This window comes from Cebidichthys violaceus, unplaced genomic scaffold (genome assembly GCF_023349555.1).
Source record: "Cebidichthys violaceus isolate CVI_PGR_0920_01 unplaced genomic scaffold, fCebVio1.0.p SCAF_46, whole genome shotgun sequence".
NCBI classification, from domain to species: Eukaryota; Metazoa; Chordata; class Actinopteri; order Perciformes; family Stichaeidae; genus Cebidichthys; species Cebidichthys violaceus.
Genome location: NW_027176661.1, coordinates 1,655,564 through 1,668,925, shown reverse-complemented (window position 1 = coordinate 1,668,925; position 13,362 = coordinate 1,655,564). Strand labels below are relative to the sequence as shown.

At 38.5% G+C, this 13,362-nt stretch overlaps 1 protein-coding gene across 2 annotated transcripts in view; it reads left to right on the top strand.

The window, feature by feature from the left end:
- Window positions 1-13,362, top strand: part of gabrb4 (gamma-aminobutyric acid type A receptor subunit beta4) — a 48,751-nt gene that overhangs the window by 17,197 nt on the left and 18,192 nt on the right. The gene's annotated exons all lie outside the window — the stretch shown is intronic.

The window sequence follows — 13,362 nt, the reverse complement described above, 5'->3', positions numbered from 1 at the left end:
TCAGCCTGTCAACCTGACAGGCTGTTTTTCTGCTGATTTGATTCATAATCAGATGGCTTTATTGATGATCTCTGTATCGTCGGACATTCTGTCCTTTTCACAGCATCGCTGCTGTGTACGTCATACAAGTACAGTATAGTCCAATGTCTTCTGGACTGCGTCATTTACTACCTGCAAAGTGCTCATTTAGTTTATAATTTATGCTGTCTGGTCTCCATTAAAAGCATCTGGAACAGATCTGTCCATTTTGCCTGTAAGGTCACATGCCTCTACAGTTTGAATATAGACATACGGAGCTGGCGAGCTAAACTGTCTTCCTCCAGTCACACAGCACACCTTTCTATTTCCCTCAGTCTTCGAGTACACACCAGCACACAATATCACTTTTCCTTTTGATTCCACTTTGTTGTCCTCACTTTACATTTATGTGGTTTGTTTTTGATGTACTATTTTTTTCTTGTTTTTCAGTCTGTCATTTAGAGCCTGTTATCCAGCTCTGTTGACTTTTGTTTGTCACGTTGTTTTTTCTTAGTTTTGTTTGAGCTGAGAAGGTTTTTTTTCTTCTTTTTTTTGAGTTTCTTTTTTTATCTCACCTGCACAATGTGACTTTTTCTGTTCCTTTGGTGTACCATCATTTCATGTGCAGATAAATGAACTTTAAACTCTAGATGGCGGTGCGTGAGAAGCAAAGAATATTAGTCAGTTTCATATGGGTAAAAAATAAGTGTTTTATGTGATGCACGTGTTTCTGAGATTCTCATAAGTCTCTTACATCCTGCACTGGTCAAGTTAGTTATGTTAATTTTGTAGCCGTTTGTCATTTGTAGTTTTCTTTTAGGCCATTTGTTGATGGCAGGACTACATAGATATGATGGGAACACCCAGAATCCAGTTTAATACTGGCATTTTTATCTTCCTGGCATTGGAGAGCTGACGTGAGATGAGGGGAAATATATGGGGGATGACATGCAAAGGTCTCGGGCCAGACGTGAACCAAGGATGTTGCGATTCATTGTCGGTGCCTTAACCCCTCAGCTTCCAAGGCACTCCAGTATTTCACATTTTATAGTCTTTGGTTGCCTTCTTAAAACATTCTTTGGTCGCTGTAATTGTCATAACAGCTTGAACAAGCGAGTGGAAAGAATCAGAGGTAATAAAAACATGTTTTTCAAAATGGCAGCCAACAACATGATCCCCTTTTCACTTGCACGCACACCAGAGTTAATGTAATGACCACAAATTAATATATTAATAAAGAATTAATTCATGAATCCTAGTCTCTTGAGACACATTAGCCATGATCGTTGAGGAGGATCTACACATAATTACCACAGGTTAATGTAATTACGCAGGCAGCTTCGGCAGAACTTACCATTACACGGCACGCCACTGAAGCAACTGGGATTTACTGCACATGTAGGGTTACTCAGGAGAATAGCTTTGAAGGAGACAGAGACTGTCTTTTCAGAGAAAAAGCGCAAATACCTAAAAATCTTTACCTTTCCCACTTGGTCATCCTTCAAAATGTTCACTTCAAAATCATAAAGGGACATGGAAACGATGGCATTGATTAAAACTGTCAATGTGTGACCTGCTGAATAAATCAGGTCTATAAATAAATTAATTAGAAGTTGGACCATAAATTAATCATACACTTCTTTAGCCAATAAGTTTCCAAATGGCTTCAGGATAAACCCTGCTATGAGGACACTTTGTCCTCAAATGCCCACACTGTACTTGGGCTTTTTGTTATTTATTTATAAAGAAACTAACCTCCCAGGGTCTTTTTTTTAATTTGAGTTTAAAACATTAACATGACATCACACTATATTGTACCTTACATACCGTCCTTTGATTGTGCAACACATGGCTGTCAAATCCAGCTCTGCATGTCTTTTGACGTTATGAAACATAATTTTGAGGGATTCTAATGTTATGTCCATTTGATTTCCCTTTGCTGTTTCCAGTAAATACATCTCATCGTTTAACTGAAGCTTACAAGAGAGTGGGCATGCATTTTTGACTTACTTACATTTTTAGATATTTCCACAAAATGGACTAATTATTTCACATCGCAGGCAATATACCTGCACTAAATATTTATGTTATACTTTTAAACTATATTTTATTTACCTGACTAAGCTGAAATATACATATACATAATATAAATGAAATGTAATTAAACTAAACCTTCTATTGTAGTTCACTCTCCATCCCTTTAGAGTACTTTAATAATGTTCCTCATGGGATTGTAATTTATGAGTTGGAAAGGCAGCCGGTAATATGCGCAGTGTTTCTTAATTCACCGACAAAATCTGTGTATGTAAGTAGGAAGCATTGTTCATATGCAGCAGCGTCTTAGTGTGGAATCAAAGTATGTTTCATATATCAGGTTGGAGGTTTGTGACAGGATAGGACGATAAGATGAGGCCACCTTTACTTATCCGCTGTCTCTCTGGCTTCCTGTGATGTACTGCCTCTGCTCTCCTGTTTTACCTCATCATTTTCTTTTTCCTCCTCCTCTGTCCTCCTTCAGTCGTCGCGCCAGAGCTGCTTTAATGATTTCCCGTTATTCACCAGCTATCACTAATCTTACCTTGCGGTTTCTCCATCCATACAGTAGTTGCCATAACAGTGTGCTGTATATTTAGAGCTGTTCGGCAGCGTTAGTGCTAGAAGTTTATTATCCTCAGATAATGCCAGAAGCTGCATTCATGCCATGTAACTTTTATGTGATTTGGAAAATCCCATCGAGATTGAGAGTTGAGTACATGTTATAATATACATTAGTAAATAGTCAAAGTAATAAATATAATAAAATATATACAGTATCATTCACAATTACATGCATGTGATATTATGTTCAAGGTGGGATTAACAATACTAAAAGCATGGGGAGGGCAATAATCGTATTGGCTCAAAGATAAATAAAAAGTTTCATGATCATTTTGAAGAAGACTTGAAGCATTTGAAAGTTGAAGTCTGAAAAACAACAACTTGTGACTTCATATAATAATAGAACTGATTGATATAGAAGGTGTCCAGGATATACGACTGACATTGGAAATATATGACACGATTAATCAGGCATCAAAAAAAATAACATGAAGTAGACCAGCAGAATGAATCGCTGTGTCAAGTCAGTTGGTCTCCTGCTGGCCTGTTGGGCAATAAAACTGAGCAGCATGGCTTAGATCAAATCACACTGGGGACGCTACTACAAATGTTGAAATATCAAGTGTACCGTTTCCAACATTAACCTTTTTACTGCAAACATAATTATAAAACAACAAAACCCTTTTATATCTTCCTTTCTTTCAACTCTGTTTTGCCCGCCGTTAAACTCGAAACCAAAACATCTGAGTCTGTTCACCATCAACCTTAATGTGGTGTAATGCTGTACTGCATTACATACAGTATATCAAGTTAAAAGCACAGAATGTCTTTGACTGATTGTATGGTTGTATTTTTGTTGTAAAAACAGATTTTTAAATATTTCTAAACATGTCAAGAGAGGGAAAAGATTTCAGATTAAGTTTGCCGTGCAGCTCATTTCCAGCTATTCCCATCATATTCCACTGCCTATTCCTATCAGGGTGTGATAGGCAGAGTTACCCAGCTCTGTTCGGGTGATCGGGACTATGAGGAGAGTTTTCTCTGATGATCTAGTGTTATAGCTACTGGAGTAATATGTCAGTAAACTGGATATGTACTGTGATATTTTACTCAGTCAAGCATTTGCGTTAAAGATCAACATGCAGGTTTTTCTCCGGAAACACATTGCGGTCCATTGAATTATTTCATACAGTATATGAGTTACAATGACATGTATGGAAACTTGCACCAGGTACAAACTGCAAAGCAGCATGTTATAGACTACATCCATTTTTTGCATGCATATAAACTCACAGTAGTCTAACACTGATAATAAGATACTTTGGACTAATTTTTTCTAGCGGTAAAAGGAAACGGTTTTTTTAAACAAAAATGAAAACCTAACTCGACCGGTGTATTTGTAAGTATCAAATGTGAATTTTGTGTACATCTCTTTTCTATATCTATTTTTCAGTTTGAAAGGCTTTCAAAGGAGGGGACAGCATTGACATTGTGAAAAACAATGATTGCTGAATGTCTGTATATGAGAAATACTAACAACAGTGTTTCCTATAGCAAACAAATGACAGTAGAGGTGTAATATTGTACTTTAACATTGTTTTACCTTCTATACTGCCACGCAGTAAGCAATCATTTTATTTTGAAATGGCTACCACGGAGCACTGTGGAGGGGAGACAATTACACAACTTATAAATATTTTTGAATATTTATTAAGACCACATGGTGGCTCAATGGTTAGCGCTGTTGCCTCACAGCAAGAAGGCCCTGGGTTCCAATCTGCCAATCTGTTCGAGACTGTGATCTTTCTGTGTGGAGTTTACATGCTCGCTCCATGTCTGAGTGGGTTTCTTCCGGCTCCTCCAGTTTCCTCCCACAGTCCAAAGACATGCAGGTTAGGTCAACTGGAAACTCTGAATTGAATTGCCCGAAGGTGGAAACGTGTTCGTCAGTCTATATGCGTGTTAGCCCCGTGATAACGGCTGGTGACCTGTCCAGGGTGTACTCTCCGCGACCAGTGCATGCTGGGATATAGGCTCCAGCTCCTCGCAACCCTGAAGAGGAGCATGTAGAAAATGGAAGAATGAGTATTAAATTACAAAATAAGTATATAATATGAAAATATGCTTCTTCATTTATGGCTATAAAGAAAAATAAGAGCTTAAAGAGTTTATATGCCTTACCTATCTAGAATTTTTATTTTTTGTTGATTTCTGAATTGCGAACTAAATACAGCACCACGCAACACAAGTGTTCTGTGAACGGATATATAAGGTCTTGAAGGTGCAGCATTAATAAACTCACAAGTTCCCTATGGGGAACTCTCAATGTACTCTCAATATATGCCATCCATAGATATATGTCATATAACCAACTAGGTAAAAGCATGATGATTAGTCCAAGTCTATTGATGTTATATGTTTGTAACCAGCCTTTAGGTTCCACATTCTGATACTTAACACTTTTTGAACAATATAATTGCCAACTATGTTTTAGGATATTAGGAAGGGTTTTGCATACCCATATCTGATGTACACTACCCTACGTTGGAATGTTAGGAGTGTCAGAGCTTGGCTGTGCCATTTAGATCACAAACTTTTCACATTTACACAGGAGCTCAATTGGAAAATTTCAAGCGTCTAAACCTTCCGATAAGCTTATCACAGCCAAGCATGTTTTCCTCAGTGATCATGATCAGAAATCACTTACCAATGTAGGCTACAGTAATGGAGTTGAATAAACACTTTAAAAACATAAACAATTTTCAGGCGTCATTGTTACTTTTTTAAAGATCTTCTCTATTTGGTCACTGTCGATGCCTATCAAAGACCCCCTTTGGTTTTGTAAACCTTTTCTGCATTCAATGCAACTGCATTGGTTGCTTTCTGCTGCGATGGAAAGAATGCATGAGGTCACTGTATTAAATGCAGGGGGAGAGTTTGCTGCGACGTAACATGTTCTCTTTGTTAATTTCTTGGTAAAAAGGTCTTCAAGAGGGCAGCGGCCATTGAAAATAAAAGCAAACACAGACTCGACTGGATAAATCATCATGCCTCTCTTGCAACACTGTAGGGAAAATGCTGCACAGTTGCTATGGAACCCAGTGTTGCTAGGCAATGGGTTGATTATCAGAGGTTTTTTTATGTAAGAGGCAGAGTGGTGTTTTCTTTGCTGTCTACCAAATTTGCTTTCAAAACTGACAGGTTTTTACAACTGACAGGATCTATGGAATAACATGACAACGCTATCCACGATTCAAATGCAATTCATCCAGTTTGATGTATTCACACTCTCTGGACTGGAATTTGTGCCGCACTGAATATTCAAACGCTCCATATTTACATGAAATGTAAACATCATGAAAGGTTTCACTGGTAAACATCGATGTTGGGGAAAAAACGGTGCTTCTCCTTCCTATGTATGCAGTACAAAACCGTATATGTGATTGTGTAGCTTCCTTAAGAAGCCTCTTTAATTAGATCTCATCACGCACTGGTGCTGAATGGGGTGCATCGAGATGTCTTCTCGTCGGCTGAAAACTAATTTTTCTTGGCACAAGTACAGAATCAACCCAGATATGCCAAAAGATTTAATTCAGCCCCTAATCTCAGCACCTGTTTGCTGGTAATTTATGCTGCTCCATTTATTAAAATATCCAATTTATAAGCAGTGGATCTGGTGAGGGAATATCATAATGTTGCCCTCTTGTGGTTGCATTCAGATATCAGGTTGATTAAGCCTTTTATAAGTGGAGAAAGTAATCTGTCTTTTTTTATTGTTGATGTTGATTTTCTTTCTTTTTTTTTAAACAGCTTTTGCATTGCACCTTTCTTTTGTTTTCAGACATGTCATGAGATTAAAGGGTAGGCTGAAAATTACTGCAATGTCTAAAGCAGACAACATGGATGTACCTTTTTGAGGTATGCAAATTTCCAAATTTGCCAAATACAAAGCACAAGCAATGGATATCAGCAGGGAGGTTCGACTCTCTCTGCATCCTTCTAACATGCTTTCTGCGTCCATGTGGTCTTCAGATTAGTCTGATAAGGGACTCTTCCCCTACTGCCCTTACATCTGATGAAGCCAGCAATTCTTCAAATGGCAGACATATCTTATATTACATTTGACAAGACTAAAACTAACAATGGTCACCCTAAGGCCAGAGTAAGCAAAGGCCTGATGTGTCTCGTCCTGCCAAACTCCATTAAAAACGCTAAACATTAAGTGCTGCTTTTCTCATCAGTAAATGAGTATACAGGCAACGCTGGCAAACATATGAACCATCATGCAGTGTTTCATTTCATTGTGGTGCAAGTTTGTTTGTTTGTTTATTGGCAATATTCTAATACATACAGTATATCAAGAAACCAATATCAAAATGGGAACAATTAAGTGTACAGTAGGAGCTTTGGTTGACATTGACAATCCGTCATAAAAGCACTTGATGATTTTTGCAAATCTGTCAAGCACCCATCTGGTTATTCTCTCTCAGACTAAGGAGTGAGACCACATTAATTACAAGCTATGACACCACATCACAGCCTTCTTTACATAGACATCTAAAGTCCAGCTACTGTGGTAGGTGGCTCAAATTTGAAAAAACAAACAAACAAGATGACCACTTTCTCAGACTGAACTTATATTGTTTTCATATGAGCTTCCATTACCAAGGAAATCATTAAATAGGCCAGCCTCACCGCCCACTACAGTTTAGCTTGTCTGCCCTGAGGCTGGATGAGACCGTCAGACTTGAAGCTGACTGTGGCAACACATTGTTGGAGTTGAGTGGACAGCATACATACATAATAAGCTGAGAAGGAATAGGATAAATAAATAAAAAAAGCAACTGTCAACAAGCAGTGGAAACATGATGAGCCTAGCGAGATGCGAGATGCATGACTGGCTAGTTTTTTGATCCATCTAGGGAATCTAGATCTTGAATCTAGCAGCTATCGTCATCGCAAGGTTCCCAACCTCGCTACTAATTCCCTCATCCGTGATCCAGGTCAATCATCCGATGCAGACACACACTTTAGATGTTGTGAGGATGGTGTAATAATTGTAAACTGTTACCATGGGGATCATCAGGGAGGCAGCACCATTCAGTAAGCACGTAATGTAAATGCTACAGCGTTTAGTTTCAAAATGCAGCCATGTTAGTATTATTAAGGAGGCATTTCCCAATAAAGATAAGAGGAATTAGGCCCATGACACCCCAGAATGCTAAGCAGTAGTTATTTCCCTGATTACAATATGTACACGATTCCATCAAGCATCATTGCTTTTTTAAAGAGTGAATGCCATTTTATTATGCAATAAAAATACCATTTGGTTTTGATATGTTGTTTAATTGATCACCTTTAGTTCTGCTAGATGGCTCTTTTGGGACAAGGTACTGTCAAAGTCATTAGCATATAATTTATACTCTAATATCTGCTGAGATAATGATATCCAGGGAAGCCATCTATACTGTTACACAATCGCAGAGATTGATCATGAATACTATTTTCATTAAAGGACTAGTTTGTGTTTGTTAAATGTCCTCTCAATAATGAAACAGCCTGAAACCAGATGACTGTTAAAACTGGTAAAATACCAACAAGCTCGGATGAAAACAGATGCCGTACAATAGTACGAGCACTGTCAAGAAAGTTGGAAAATACCTCTCCTTTAAGAAAACTCTATGGCACTTTCTCAATCATTTTGCACTTAGTGATCAATATCTCATTGGCACGGAAGTGTATGGTGGTCCTTTTTTTTTTCTTGTTGACTGTCGATACACTGTCAGTTTTCCAGGTCTCTCAGCTCTATTTGAATTGAATGTACTTCATGACTTGCTTGTGTTGCTCCCAGACCTAATTCTCTTATTCTCACCTCTGTTGCCATAGAGAAAGCTGGAGAATAAATTGATCGCCCGACTTGCTGCTCACCTCCAGAAGCCCCATTGCTGTAGTAAACTGTCGGAATGTGTTGGAATATCTTCACATGCCCTGAGCTAATTTTTGGGTTAAGGGTTGAGACGTAGTAATTTTTTATTTTGTTTTTGCAAAGGTTATTATAGATTGATAGCTGTCCTCTACAGAAATGTAATGGGGAATTAGATGGATAGTTAGGGTTGCAAAACAAGGGTGTCATCACATAAATGACTCATTCTTTAAATTTTTATGTTTTCTTTCAATTTATTTACTGTGTCCAGTTCTGCGGGGGGCCACGCGCTGGGTTCAGTCAAGTGGCAAAACTAGTCGACAATTAGAGATCAGTGCATATTGTTTCTTTGTGTAGATTATTTTAATAGACTCACATCTATATCCAGCCCATCATCAGACATTTGTTGAAAGCTGTTCCTGTTGTGATATTGGCCTGACATTGGTAAAAAAAATCAAAAGCGGGTCGACTCATTCAGTAGATTCTTGGAAAAGTAGTGGAAACTGTTAACACGCTGATACGATAATTGTTCAGAGACAATATGGTTTGCCTGGGGATGGTATGTTCTCTTTCACTCACTCACTCCTTCCTTTTATATCAAATCCAGACAAAAGGATAGACTAAAGGATGACTATAGTTAGCACTTTGTTCTTCTGTTCATTAGTGTTCTTTTTTTATATCCAAATATTAAGTGGTAAAAAAAAATCAAGCATTTTTTAGACAATGTTGTAAATGGTGGTTGACACTGAATGGAGAAATGCTTATTTAAAGATGTAAAGTAGTGTTATTGTTCTCCCAACTTGTGAAGTACAAGTACAGGTGGTGCTTTAAAAAAAAAAAAAAAGGCTGTGGTGACAAAGTGAGTGCCTCCGTTTCACTAAAGATGGGTCAAAATATGCAGAAAGAGAGAGGGAGAGATTTGATGCTTTCTGTTTTCATCTAGCGAACAAATGTACTTTCACATCTCTGGGGAAAACTGTTACTGGTTGCCTTCACAAAGTGCGATGGAAAATGGCCCTACTTTTTCCCTTTTTTTTTTTTTTAAAGAGATGGGTCAGGGAATATGACAAAGCTTCAGGACATTTTGCGTAGTAGGTGGAGTGGAGGGGGAGGAAATAGGATTACAGAATATAACAGGGAGGAGAGATGAGCCTTTTTTTTTCTCTCGGTGAAGTTGTTGGCTAGTTAATATTTTAGTACATGTATTTGAAGAGAAACATCATAATTAACCAATATCTGCAGGAAGAAGTACATGATGTTTAAGTCATTTAAATGAATAAGAGTACAATGTTTACATGTCAGTTTCATACCATCATAGTTTTTAAACTATTTGTGTTGTTTGTCTTTTGGCCAGCTGATGGACATATTATGGTCAGTGTGTCCACTCCAATGATGCATCCAGTAGTGTTGACCTCAAAACAGAAAGGCCCCAGAGTTTTACATCAGGAGTTCTGTATGTTTCTTAACGCTGTGATGTCACAGATGAGTACAGTCACGATTGTCTCCCCTCAGGCTTCGGGGGAGTATTTCCTGACCCTAATACCTCAGTAGAGAGCACACGATACTACATACAGTAGTTTTGTGTGCAGCAGAGCTTACAAATAAATGACTACATTTTTAAGGTTTATCAACGCTTTGACCAAATGGTCCAGTTGAGATAATTAATAACATATTTTATGATCCATTTATTCAAACTAAATCAGCTGGTTTGGCTGCCAGCACACATACTGTAGTTCCATCAAAGTGCCGCGGTTGGTTCCCATATTTTTTTCTTCAGTGAACTTGAGAACAAACTTGCTAACTTGTGATTGACTGGGGCCACTGGAGAACACCAATATTACTCCGTCGACTTGTTAACGTGTGCATAAATTGCCCAGCACACAGCTGCCACATGTTTTTTTCAAAGCAATTAGCAATGTTATAAACCCAGGTGGTGTTTAGCACATGTATGCCAATCCACTTTTATTTGCAAGCTGCACCACAATAGCTACTTGGAGTTCAGATGGATTCATGCACTGAAATGTGTGCAGTAAGTTTAGTTAGGGCTGTTAATGTGTATTCATAGGATTTTTGCCTCTAGATTTTTTTAGCAAACGGTGCTTAATGCAAGAGACGCGTCACTTGAGTGAATGATTTATTTGGAGTAGTGTTGGTGCAGACACAGACTCAACGGTCCCTGCGGTCTGAAGTTGGATCGGATCCTGGCAGTGTGCCTGGCAGAAGGGTGTATAAGTCTGCCCAAGCATAAAAACAACCCTGTGTTAAACCACCTGTTTAAGCCATATTTGCTTTGGGTCAGTGAGACGTGGTTGGACTTTGCACGGGGTGCTTGGACCCCGTTATAATTTCATGCAAGGCAGCGCGTGGCGATACACTGAAATGTGCTCATACAAAGTACAATTAAATATTTATTAAAATAAGTGGACATCACGCTTGGTGAATTCTCACGTATAGAAAAATAAAAAATATAATAATTTGCCTTTGTTTAATCAGAGCAAACTGCTGCGTGATTAAAGCATGCTTTATGAAGTTTTACCCAACAGTGCAAGAGTTTCCACTGGCTAATTTGTACATCAAACTAAATGCTGGTCAAATCCATTTTTGTCAAACAAAATGTTTTTGCTCAGATGTGTTAAGTCCTCTCTTATTTCATACACTTGCATGTACAATGAGCTCCATTCTCTAAGTAATCGAAGCCAGACACACGATTTGTCGGTCTACGCTGTTATTACAGTGATGAACACTATAGTTAGCGAGGGTAAAGTGCAGACTGACAGCTTTGATTGGACTGTATTTTTAGCCATATCTAATAAAAAAAGAAGTATAGTCGTATGGCCTTTTTATGCACTTAGATTTTTTATTGAGGGTTATATTGTCAATTTTTATACATTGTCAAAAATATTTATGGGATCTGAACTGTGCAAGTCTGCAACCCATAAACATCACCATGACACATGCTGTCTACAGTAAACGTCAAGATCTTTCCATTCTTTTGGCATTTCAAAGCGTTATATTTTGAGCTGATTCTGAAGAAACGCTAAGTTGTCAGTCTGATCTGGTCAAACACAGACTATACACACAATATGTTGATTTAACAACATCACAGTGACCCATAAGAGTATGCACCTTGTCCTAAAAAATGAAGAAAATTAAGACTCCTACATAAAGCTTGCTTCAGCTCATGGCTGTCACATTGTGCAGATACGACTGTCTGAGGAAATGAGACCTTGTAAAGTTTTAAAGAAGAGAGTAAATGTGAAAACAAGTGATCTAAACAGATGTGCAAGGACAAATCCAACAAAGAACAAACAACTAACTTCTAGCTGCTTTTGATTAGGATGGTAAGAAAACTGTTCATTTCTCGTCATTAGCGTCTTCTGTTTTGTTCTTGATTTGTGCAGTGAGTCAGAGAAAAAGACGAAGACAAGCAGTGACAGAGAGAGGAGGGGTCTACACGGACAGAAATGAGGGGGGGGGACAGGACATGTACCGTATTTTCCGCACTATAAGGCGCACCGGATTATAAGGCGCACCTTCAATGAATGGCCTATTTTAGAACTGTTTTTATATATAGGGCGCACCGGATTATAAGGCGCATAGAATAGAAGCTACTACAGCACAGTACTGGTGTTTACCGCTATTACTTCGGCGACGCCCCTGACTACGGTAGCCGTAATGCTGCAAGCGGTGCGGCTTTGTAGTTTACCAGTCGTACTGAAACATTTTGACAGAGCGCCGTGTACAACCAGTATGGATCAACCAATTAACCAATTGATCCATATATAAGGCGCTCCGGATTACAAGGCGCACTGTCGTTTTTTGAGAAAATTAAAGGCTTTTAAGTGCGCCTTATAGTGCGGAAAATATGGTACATAAACATAATGTTTAAATCCTATTTGAGTAAAAGAAGGTTCTGTACCTCCTGATTGTGATGATACATGCAAAATGTACATATTGAAGTACAGCTGTTTTCTGTGTTGTTTATGATCCTTATGCAAATGTCATTTCCACTGTGATACCATGAAACATTATCTGAATATACTGATTCAGCACTGCCTCATAAACCAATCACTGGAATGTTTCTGCTGTTTCTGTTCTCTGCATCAGCACTTCATATTTTGTGGCCTGATCATTCTTGCTGAAGCAATGTAAGGCTGACACGGTTTGAAAAGGAGGGGGGGGTTAGGTGTTACAGATAACATTAGAACTAAAAAATGCATGAAAGGACAAATAATTTGTAATGATAAAACACTGAGAATCCACTTAAAAAATATATATATTCGCTCACAAAGTCCACTGCCTGGGGTAACAGCTTCTCAATGCTGGGGCCTGGTTGTCTTTATTTTTGCTGCATGCTAGAAAAAGTAACAGACATCTGCAAGTGAAGGCAGGATCTGTAGGCAACGGGACAAGATTTTGGTATCGGAAGCGTTCCAGTTTCTGTGTGTAGTCCGTTTGTAGTCCGACTATTATTGACTATTATCCGACTATTATCGCTTTTGAGCAGAATTTGGTAGCATGCAGTCTGTATGGTGGGCAGAAGAGGGGGAATGCATTGGTGGAAAGGCTATCTCGGAACCCATTGGCTATTGTCTGACAACGATTTCTATTAGGAATTCTGCACCGGAACCCCATTCATACTGGTTGTTGTCTCCAGAGGGTAAATCAACGTCAAATAGGGTTCTAAGATTGCTTGCAGTGTGATGCTAATATTCTAAAGTTTATTTGGATTTAACCTAATCTGAAAAGAGCCGAAAACAACAAAACAAATGAACTCCAGGTTAGTCTTAAAAGGAGAGCGCAAGGATCAGGGAATACTGATG